This window comes from Elephantulus edwardii, unplaced genomic scaffold, assembly GCF_000299155.1.
Source record: "Elephantulus edwardii isolate Elephantulus edwardi_28Jun2011 unplaced genomic scaffold, EleEdw1.0 scaffold00190, whole genome shotgun sequence".
Taxonomy (NCBI): domain Eukaryota; kingdom Metazoa; phylum Chordata; class Mammalia; order Macroscelidea; family Macroscelididae; genus Elephantulus; species Elephantulus edwardii.
Window position 1 is genome coordinate 2,829,595 of NW_006399940.1, and position 9,211 is coordinate 2,838,805.

Consider the following 9,211-nt stretch of genomic DNA (forward strand, 5'->3'; position numbering starts at 1 on the left):
TACTGTCCTACCTCTGTACATAAAATCCATTATTTGTAAATCATACACTTTGGATTAGGAAAGTGACTTTACACAAGTAACCTATAAAATATGCTTCCTTCAGGAGAGAAAATATAGCAAGTGAAGTAACTAGAAAAGAAGAGTATTTTACAGTTACTAAGTTTCAGAAAAATAAGGAAGCTATTTTCTAAGAACAAGAGTTAAGGATGGAGGTTGGGAGGAAAGCAAAATGAGCTTGCAAAATGAAAGTTGGGTGAATTTCTGGTTGTAATTTACTCCTTAGCTAAGTACAGTGATGCAAGCAGGACATAATTTATACAACCCTGACAATTATTATGTTTAACTAAAATAACAGGTTTGGTTTAGAGCTTCAGGGCCTTTGGGTAAGTTGAACTGCTGAAAAAGTATCTACTAATAACCTGAGCATTATGAAAAGGGAAATATCTTTAAAAATTATCTTCTATTGGAGAATGGTAGGGCAAGAAATGAGAGATCTAATTGGGGAATTTTATAAAAGCATCAATGAATATTTTATTTTTTCACTTTTGTTTATTTATCTTTCATTTCTGTCACAATTTCACCAGTGGCTTCTTTTTGTAGATGTATGCTCATTTCTTGTGGTCTTTTAAATAAAAAAAAAATATTTGGAACAAGTTTAAAGCATGTAAATATTTTTCAAAATGGCAAAAACTTTTCAACCACACAAGGCCAGCATTTGTCCAGGTGTGGAAACTCAGAAGATACAGTGAGATGAAAGAACTGAATGAAAACATGAAACACAGAAAGATATTAGAAGGGTTATACAATGTGAGAAAACCATAATCAGTCATAAAATAAAAAAAAATGTGAGGATGATGCAATGGAATAAGAATCTAGTCTGTAAACTTTTAGTCAAAGCATAATATAAGAAATTTTAAACAGGTATGAATTTTATAACCAAAAGGTTAAATGTTTTGGTTGTTACTAGGTTGTGGTTTGTTGTTGTTCTGTGCCGTCAAGTCACATGTAACCCAGAGAAGCTCTGAATCCTGCCTTGTCCTGAACTTGTCTCACTAATTTCTGCACACCAGCTCCCATTGCCCCAGTCACAGTATCAATCCACCTAATCTGAGGTCTTCCTTCCTATTTTATGTTTCCTCTCCACCCTTGCAAGCATGATTTGCTTCCCCAAGGACTGAAGTATGTGCCTAAAATATGTGAGATGGAGCTTCAAAATCCTAGCCTTCTCCAAGACAAGCCTATTTGTTATCTTGGCATAGTATGTTCAAGACTTTTCTCCAGCACCACAATTTGAAGGCCACTTCCAAAATATAATAGGCTTTTGAAGACCCTGTGTACAGCAGAGCACATTTACACTAGACTAACAGATTTGACAACTGAGGCTGAGCCCTCAAATTTGGAAACACAAAAGAGGAAGAACAGCTCTAAGAAGAAACTAGAGTTTGGTACATAGAATGGGAGTGAGAGGCATGAATGTAGGAAAGTTGGACATTGGTAAGAAAGAAATGGAGCACATAAGTATTGACAATTAGGTATTAGCGAAATGACATGAATTGGCATGAGACATTTTGAATCAGACGATCATATAATTTACTATGCTGGAGAAGAAAAGGTAAGGAAAAAAACAGTGTAGCTTTCTTTGTTTAAAAGGCCATACTAGATCCATCTTGAAATATAATATTGTGAGTGACAGCATAATATCCATACACATACAAAGAAGACCTGTTAATATCACTGTCATTCAAATTTATGTGCCAACAACCAGAGACAAAGAAGAAGAAATCGATGATCTCTACTAGGCTAAATAGAGAATATAAATACTAACTAATTTGGTATTGGAGTAAGCAAGGGCACATTAACCAAAGACTTTTTTAATTTAACTTTTTCTAAAGAAAATGTCTATAAGGCGCTTATCTTCAACTTGCCTAAACAATTGAAAAACATCTCTGTTACTTTCCTTAAAAGGAAACGTCAGGCAAAGTCTGCAAGCCTGGACCTTGTTCAGGCCATTGTCGCCTTGTCTCCATGGCACCCATGATCCAGAGCCAGGTCCAGTGAGAGGACGACCACAGGCCCAATTCCCACCGGACTCTGTCTGAGAGGTCTGCAGTGGTCTGCTGAGTCAAATATTGCAATAGCCTTCCTGACATCCCCTTTGATCTCAAGTTCATCACCTACCCTTTTGAACAGAACAGGTTTGTCTGGTACAAAACGTCTTCCTTGGAGAAACAGCACAGACATGACTTACTGGCTGAACCAGATCTGGGGGTGACCAATGACCTCATCAACCCTGACACATACTGCATTGACCCCAATGTTCCCCTAGATCTGGCTGATGAGAAACTTTTGAAAGAAGAGATTCAGGCTCCTACGAGCCCTAAGAGAACCCAGCAGCATGCAAAAGTGGTGCCTTGGATGTGGAAGACTGAATACATCTCCACTGAGTTCAACAGTTATGGCATCTCCAACGAGAAGCCTGAGTTGGAGTTTCAAAAGTTTGGAGTTTATGTGAAACAGCAATTCACTGAGAAAGAAATATATCAAGACAGGGATAGCCAGATCACAGCTATTGAGGAGACATTTGAGGGTGTCCGGGAGTCAATCTCAGCATTACAGCCACGAGTGACACCAGTGGAGATTACGCCTGTCTTTCCAGACTTTACGATGTGGATCAACCCATGTGCCTAGGTAATCTTTGACTGAGACCCAGCTCTAAAGGACAAAAGTGGCTCAGCTGCACTGGACATGATGTTTCAGGCTATTATCAGGGGCATGATGGATGAAAAAGAAAACCAATTTTTTGTGGCCTACTTCCTGCCTGTGTAAGAGACAAGGAAGAAATGAAGCGGAATCAGGAGGAGGAGATGGACTATGCAACAGATGATGTGCATGACTACAAGAATGCTCGGGAGGACAACTGGAACGTGAAGAACAAGGCTAGCAAGGGCTATGAAGAAAACTACATCTTCATCTTCTGAGAGGGTGATGGAGTTTATTACAATGAATTGTGGAGACAAGGGTCCAACTTAGTAAGCGTCGGGCCAAGGCTGGGGTTCAGTCCAGTACCAATGCTCTGTTTGTGTTCAAACACGGGGACATGAACGAAAAGGAACTAGAAGCTCAGGAGGCATGAAAGGCCCATCTGGAGGACCAAGAGCCTGAGAAGGAGGAGGAGGAGGAAGAAGTGGAAACAGAAGAGAAGGAAGCTGGGGGCTCAAATGAAGAGTGAGAGAAGGGCAGCAGCAGCAAGAAAGAGAGCAGCTAAATGAGAGCTCAGGCAGTGAGAGAAAATGGGAAGAAGGTGAAAGGGATGAGGCAAGTGACAAGAGTTGTTGTTGTCAAGTCGCTTGCGACTCATAGCGACCCTGTGTACAACAGCCCTAAACTCTCTTCTGTCCTGTGCCAATCTCATTGTCTCCCATACACCTATCCCAATTACCCCAGTAACCAAATCAATCCATCTTCTAGAGGGCCTGTCCCTCCTGTGTCTGCCCTCCACCCTCCCAAGCATTATGTCCCTCTCCAAGAACCGATCCCTCCTTACAACATGACCAAAGTATGTCAGACGAAGCCTCAGAATCCTTGTCTCAAAGGAACAGCCTGGTTTAACCCTCTCTATGATAAATCTGTTTGTTTTCCTAGCAGTCCATGGTACCTTCTATACTCTTCTCCAACACCAAAGCTCAAAGGCATCAACTCTCCTTCTATCCTCCCTAGTCACTGACCAACTCTCTGAGGCATAGCATGTGATTGCGAAGACCATGGCCTGTATCAGAAGCACTTTAGTCTCCAGAGAGACACTGTTGCTTTACAGTACTTCAGAGAGGTCCCTAAAAGCAGACTTTCCCATCACAATACGTCTTTTCATTTCCTGGCTGCTGGTGCCGAGAGTGTTGACAGTGGAGCCAAGCAAACTAAAGCTGTGAACAATCTCAATCTCTTCACCATCCATCCTGGTGCTGCTAATTGGTGCAGTCATGAGAATTTGTGTCTTCTTGACATTGAGCCTCAATCCATATTGGAGACTTCAGTCCTTGACCCTCTGCAGCAAGCACTTCAGGTCCTCCTCAGTTTCGGCGAACAGGGTTGTGTCATCTGCATAACGCAGATTATTGATAAATCTTCCACCAATCCTGATGCCACATTTCTCCTCATAGAGCCAATCCTCCTGGATGATCTGTTCTGCATACAGTTTGAAAAGGTATGGAGACAGGACACATCCCTGGCATATGCCCTTTCCAATTTTGAACCATGCAGTGTTTCCTTGCTCTGTTCTGACGACTGCCTCTTGACTCAAGTATAGCCTTACCAGTAGGACGATCATGTGTTCTGGGATTTCCATTCTTCTCAGAGTCAGCCACAGTTTGTTATGATCCACACAGTCAAATGCCTTTGCGTAATCAATGAAACACAGATAGACATTCCTCTCGTACTTCCTGCTTTCATCCAAGATCCATCTCACATTAGCTACAATATCCCTAGTACCACGACCCCTTCTAAACCCAGCCTGGACTTCCGGCAGTTCTCTGCTGATGTGCTGTTCTAATCATTTTTGGATGATCTTCAGTAGAATCTTGTTGCATGTGAAATTGATGATATTGTTCTGTAGTTTCCGCACTCAGTTGGGCCACCCTACTTTTGAATGGGAACAAATATAGACCTCTTCCAGTCAGTTGGCCAAGTGGTTGTTCTCCAGATTTCTTGGCACAACTTGTTGAGCACGCCCAGGGCAGCATCTGTTAGCTGAAATATGTCAATTGGTATACCATTTATTCCTGGAGCCTTATTTTTTTTTTTTTTTTGCTATTTCCTTCAAAGCAGCCTGAACTTCTTCCTTCATCACCAAGAGTGGCAGTGGTAAAAGATGAGAGCAGTGAGGATGAGACCCCGGCTGCCCGAGATAAGGGTGATGCTGATTTGGAAGACAACGCTGAATCTGATGATGAGGACCCAGGACGGGCCCATCGCAGTGATAACGATTCAGACAGTGGTAGTGAAGCGAGTGGCCAGCAGAGCAGTAGCTGCAGTGCCAGTCTTTTCCCCAATGTCAGTAAGCCCTCAGCCCAGGAAAATTCCAGTGAAGGTGACAGTGACAGTGGCCAAGTCTCCAATGCTTCCAGGGCTGGCGCAGACACCAGAGTTATCAGCAGGAAGGCACTTTTCTAGTGATCTGTTTGTTCTCCCAACTCCAAACTTTCGCTCTTGATAAAGAAAACTTCCACCCCCCTCCAAAATAAAAGGGAAATATCAGCCCTTATGACTCCATACATCTCTCTTTATATTATAACGCCACATTAAGAGACCTTTCTTGGAAGCTGAAGACTGACTATCACAGTGAAAAAAAGAAAGAAAAATGAAAGACATTTTGTAGCTTTGTGTGGCATATGCATGACCTTTTAAATATGCATACATAGATTATGTGAGTTGTATGGTTATGACTGAACTCTATCATATTATTAAAATGAAGGCTGGATAGTAGCTTAGTGAAAACAAAATTGACTCAAATTTGATATTTATTTGAAAATTCAGTGCATTCAAAATACTCTAACTTTCAACTTTCAAATTGAATAATAGAAAAATGCTTATTTATTCGCCTCGATAGATAGATAGAGATAGAGATACAGATACATATACATATACATATACATCAACAACAATAATAGACATTATTTACATGTTGTTTTTGTTATGTGTCATTGAGTCACTGGCACTCATAGAGACCCAATATTCAACATTCCTAAACCCTGCTCTATCTTGTGCTAAACTTATTGCCTCTGACACATCTACCATTATCCCAGTCATTTAATCCCCATCTCATTGAGGGTCTTCCTCTCTTGCTCTGTCCCACTACCCTTCCCATGGACTTCTCCTGCCTTGTAACATGTCCAAAGTATCTCAGACAAAGCTTTAGAATCCTTGCCTCCAGGGAACAACTTGATTTCCTCTTCTCTAGGACAAACCTGTTTGTTCTCCTCGCAGTCGATGGTATATTCAATACTCTCCTCCAGCATCACAGCTCAAAGACATCAATTTTCCTTCTATCATTCTATCTTCTAGTCATTGTCCAGTTTTCTGATGTGTACCAAGTAATTGCAAAGACCATGGCGTGGATCAGATGCACTCTAGTCTTCAGACTGACATCGTTGCTCTTCAATACTCTGAAGAGGAGGTCCCTGACAGCAGACTTTCCAAATGTAATTTGTCTTTTTATTTCCTGGTTGCTGGTACCAACATTGTTGATTGTGGAGCCAAGCAAACGGAATCTGTTAACAACCTCTATCTCATCACTATTTATCATGATGCTACCAATTAGCCGATTGGTAAGCTTCTTTGTTTTGATATTGAGCATCATTTCATATTGAAGGCTCCAGTCCCTGACCTCCTGCAGCAAGTGCTTCAGGTCCTTATCAGTTTCAGCAAGCAGGGTTGTGTCATCTACATAATGCAGATTCCACATTTCTCATAGATCCCAGACTCCGGATGATCTGTACTGTATATAGACTGAAAAAGTGTGGAGATAGGGTATCTCCCTGATACACACTCTTCCCAATTTTCAACCATACAGTGTCTCCTTGCTCTGTTCTGACAACCATATCCTTACCCAAATTTAGGTTTTACATAAGCACGATCAAGTGTCTTGGGATTTCCATTCTTCTCAGAGTCAGCAACAGTTTGTTGTGATCCACACTGTCAAATACCTATCTCAAGGCCTGAGATATATAGTCAATGCTATTTGCTCTTTACAATACTAAAGAGGAAAGTCATTTATCCAATTTATACTGATGCATTCTACAATAAGTTTATTATATAATCATCTCTTAGTATCATAATAAATAGCTACTATGTATTTATCAGACATTCTTATTAATCACCAACTTCCCATAATAACTGTTTATGTTCCTTCTAACAGCTTCACTTTGTCAGTCACTTTCTGGTTCATTCAGCTAAAAATGGCATTAACTTCTTATGTTTGGAATATTTTTGTTGTTATGTATTATTTTAGGGGAATTTTTCCTTTTTTCAAATTTTAATTTATTAATTTTAATGAACATTTCTAGAGATTTTGGATTTCCATTCATTCATTGTTGCATTTTTCTCCCTGCCCATCTCTCCCCCACCAGTACACTCTTCTCTTTGAAAAGTAGAAGAAAAATTCTTTCATTGGTATACAATCTCCACCCACCCCTTCCCCCGTACTCTCCACTATGCAGCCTTCATTCTGGACTCTTGTCATGACCATAATACCCAATCATGTATCATTTTTAAACTGTTCTCTCCCTCATCTGTTTCAATGCAGTATACATAATTTATCCGATTTTCCTCAGTCTCACCCCAACCCTGATGTCGGTCCTGTTCTACAACAGTGGCGTTATGCAGTATTTGTCCTTTTGTGCCTGAGATATTTCATTCAGCATAATGTCCTCCAGGCTCACCTATTTTGAATTGCATGAGTTCCTTGTTTTTCAATGCAGTGTAGTATTCCATAGTGTATACCACAGTATACCACAGCTTCTCTATCTGTTTGTTTGTTGATGGGCACTTAGGCTGTTTCCAACACTTTGCTATTGTGAACAAAGCCACAAAAAACATGGGTGTGCATATATCTGCCTGAGTGACAGTTATGATTTCTTTAGGGTATACTCCCAGTAGAGGAATTGCTGGGTTAAATTGTATCGCTATTTGCAACTTTTTGAGAAAGTGCCATATAGTCTTCCATAGTGGTTGCATCATTTTACATTCCCACCAACAGTGAATAAGGGTTCTAGTTTCTTTGCAACCTTGCCAGCATTTGTTGTTTCCTACTGTATTAAATTTTGCTATTCTTACTGAGGTGAGATGATACTGTACTGGTACAATGACAGACACGTACATCAATGGAATAGAATTGAGAACCCGGAAATCAGCCCATTTACCTATGGTCAACTGATTTTTGACAAGGAGATGAAAGGAAAACCTTTTTAACAAGTGGTGTTGGAAAAATTGTAAAACTATCTGCAGAAGATTCAAGCAAGATCCACATCTCACTCCATACACAAAAACCAACTCAAGGCGGATCATGGACCTAGGACTAAAACTAAGGACTATAAACTTCATTAAAGAAAAGCTTGGAAGAACACTAGAAGTCCTAATCCACATCATAAATAGTCTTCCAAGCATCTTGAAAAATCTACAGCCAGGAGAATATAAAATAGATAAATGGGACCTTCTAGAATCAAATCCCTATGCACATCCCAAAACTTCTCCAACAGGGTAAATAGGGAAGCCACAGACTGGGAAAAAGTATTTGGTAATGACATGTCTGATATGGGACTTATATCTAGAGTTTATAAAATACTTGAGCACCACAACAAGATAAAGGTAAATAATCCAATTGAAAAATGGGCACAGGATATGAACAGACACTTCACCAAAGAAGGCATTCAGATGGCCAACAAGCACATGAAGAAATGTTCAAAACCCTAGCTCTAAAAGAGATGCAAATCAAAACAATTATAGGATTTTTCTTTAAGAAGGAACACATAAGGGAAGACTTTGTTGTTGTTGTTGTTGTTGTTGTTAGCAGAGAGAAATCAATAGGGAAAATTGAAATCACAGAACTCTTGATTGTACTTATATGAATCCTATACTTGGACCAGGAAGCAGAGAAACACTGCATAGTTCAAAATCAGGAAAGTGTGTGTCAGGGATGCATCCTGTTTACATACCTTTTCAATCTATATGCAGAACAGATCATCTGGGAGGCTGGGCTCTCTGAGGAGTAATGTGACACCAGGATTGGAGGAAGATTCAGCAACAATCTGTGATATGCAGATGACACGACCTTGCTTGCTGAAACTGAGGAGGACCTGAAGAACTTGCTGCAGAAGTTCAAGCATTTCAGCCTTCAAAATGGATTGAACCTCAACATTAAGAAAACAAAGATTCTTACCAATGGTTCAATTGGCAGCATCATGATAGATGGTGAAGAGATTGAGATTGTTAACAGCTTCAGTTTGTTTGGCTCCACAATCAACAATCTTGGTACCAGCACTCAGGAACTCAAAAGGTGATTTGCATTGGGAATATCTACAGACAGGGACTTCTCCAGAGTGCTGAAAAGCAAGGTCAGTTGTGTGCCTGATGCAGGCCATGATCTTTTCAATTACTTTCTATGCATCAGAGAGTTGGACAAGGCCTAAGGATGACAGAAGTAAAATTGATGCCTTTGGAC

The 9,211-nt window shown here is 40.3% G+C and overlaps 1 pseudogene; it reads left to right on the forward strand.

Moving 5' to 3' along the window:
- Positions 1 to 680: 680 nt before the first annotated feature.
- LOC102849556 lies at positions 681 to 5,237 on the forward strand (annotated as a pseudogene).
- Positions 5,238 to 9,211: the final 3,974 nt, after the last annotated feature.